Consider the following 2,500-nt stretch of genomic DNA (forward strand, 5'->3'; position numbering starts at 1 on the left):
GATTGATAGATAAATAGAATAGATAGGATAGATAGATAGAAAGGTAGATAGACAGAGATATGTAGATTAGAAAGAAAGAAATGTAGATAGATAGGTAGACAAACAGACAGACAAACAGACATTCAGATAGGTAAATAGACAGATAGATAGATAGATAGATAGATAGGTAAGTAGGTAGGTAGGTAGATAGATAGACAGAAAAAAAGATAAATAAATAAATAAATAAATAAATAAATTAGTGACTAAATAGATAAATAGCAAGATGATAGATAAATATATAGATAAATAGATAGACAGACACAAACATAAGTAGACAAACTGACAGATAGGCAGATAATAGATAGATAAAAAAGACAGACAGGTAAACAAATAGATAAACAGATAGATAGATAGATAGATAGATAGATGGATAGACAGATAACTCTCCAATACTACAATAACTTCCATTACGGTCAAGTCTCTATAAAGTCAGTGAAGATCAAACACTATGAGATTTATGAATAAAGGCCACAGGCGGAGGAGTACCTTATTGATTCCAACATTACATAAACTTAATGATGCAGGAATGTTTTTTATTATTATGGAGTATAATCTAATCATTCATTACATTATTGCTAAAACTATGAAAAAATAAATTATTGTTAACGGTGGGTAGTGATTTTGAGAGGAAATTTTATTTTTGCTCAAACTTTCCTCGCAAAATCAAATCCAAGTACCAGTAAACAATGAAACGGCCATACCACGGGCGATCATATTTAGTAGACACGCGTGTGTTAAACTCAATATCAACTTCAGCAACACGTTAGTTATACATACATTTTTTTTTTTTTTTTTGGCCGGGGGTGGGGAGGTAACATCGAAATTCATATATCACATCTCTTCCAGTTGAATTCTTGCAGTACAGGCTGTTAACAATGGAAACCGTTGCTATAACCTCATCGTGTGCGGGAAATGAGGCTTCCAGTGTGTGTGTGTGTGTGTGTGTGTGTGTGTGTGTGTGTGTTACATTCTATAATATCGTTACTCTACAAGCTTGTGGCCAATAAACCCATCTATGTATCTATCTATCTATTAACCTTTCCAAAACTGCAGAAGGATATTTTGTCAGTCAGCCAGTGCGGGAAGGGCGACGAGTTATCAATATTCGCAATGCTTTCACTGTACACTCTCTCCAATACCCATATCATTAACTTAGCGCTACTACACTCCAATACTTGCTGCGCTCTCAAATCCTCCTTTATTTTGTCAGTCAACCAGTGAGGGGAGGAGGAGTCATCAATATTTGCGATGGTTTCACAAAGCATCCTCACTCCAATACCCAGATCATTAACTTAGCACTACTACACGCTAATACGTTCTGTGCCTCTCAAGTTCTCTTCTATTTCAATACCAGTACATCTAATACATTTTTCGAGGACCAGGGAACGAGTACTGAGTGGCGACGTGAACCTGAGGCACCTACGAGGATTCTGTACTTGGGAATATTACCAGTGAAAACCCGACACCTCGTAAAGTTTTATATGCACTGGCGGCAGAGGCGATGGTGGTCGTGGTGGTGGTGGTAGTGATGAGTCTCCAGATGGGAATGGCGCCGCAAAAGTCAAGCAGGAGGTCATAAAGAGGTGACCAGGACGCGTGTTGTGGCCTTGAGGATTACTTGCAGGACACATTCTTTACAACCCAAAGTCTGCAGGATTCAGTGGCGTACTCTGATTCCCTGAGTGGTTTGTGGCCTGTAACCTGTGGCCTTCCCTGTGTGGCCCTGTGTGTGTGATATTTCTTGGGACTTATCTGTGTGAACTGGTATTTGTGGCGGATTGATCTTTTTTTTTTTTTTTTTACCGCGTTCACTGTCTCCGAACCACTCTAAGTATAAATATCTGACAGGGCAGTTGTGTTTCTTTTTAATATCGTTCATATTCCTTACGCTTCTTATTATGTGTTATTTGTGTCTTTTGTTCTTCTTTCGTCTTCTGTGTTCACCACTTACTACTGTTGTATTCTTGAGTTTTCAGTTCTTTTTAATTCCTCCATCTCTAACTATTATGACATCCTATTCCTTCACTTTGTTACTTTCTATCTCTCTCTTTCGTTTCACATTGTTTCCGCAAGTCACCTTTCTTCGTTCACAGTGATAATGGTTTACGTTTTCTCTTTCCCTTTTGTTCTCCAGACCAACTGCTTCATTTCATCATTTCATCACTCTCTGCTGTTTTCTTCCCCTTCCTCCACCACACACTCCCCTCACGTAACACATTTCCGCAGCAGTGCAGAGAAATGATTCCTGTAATGCCTTCCTCTCTCTTTTCTCTTTCTTTTCATTACCCACGACCACGACTAATTCCTCTTTTGTCTTCACGTGCATTACATCACATCGCCTTCTCTTCCGCAGTTACCTTGATTCTGTCCAGTTCAGTTTATCTACTTTTGGTTCTCTTTTCACTCAGGTCTTACAGCTCATCTGGGTCATCTTCACCTCATCACCCTTATCTTAACGACA

At 38.8% G+C, this 2,500-nt stretch overlaps 1 protein-coding gene across 1 annotated transcript in view; it reads right to left on the bottom strand.

Moving 5' to 3' along the window:
* Positions 1-2,500, bottom strand: part of LOC135098902 (uncharacterized) — a 10,467-nt gene that overhangs the window by 6,511 nt on the left and 1,456 nt on the right. The window lies entirely within an intron of this gene.

Source organism: Scylla paramamosain, chromosome 4, assembly GCF_035594125.1.
Source record: "Scylla paramamosain isolate STU-SP2022 chromosome 4, ASM3559412v1, whole genome shotgun sequence".
NCBI classification, from domain to species: domain Eukaryota; kingdom Metazoa; phylum Arthropoda; class Malacostraca; order Decapoda; family Portunidae; genus Scylla; species Scylla paramamosain.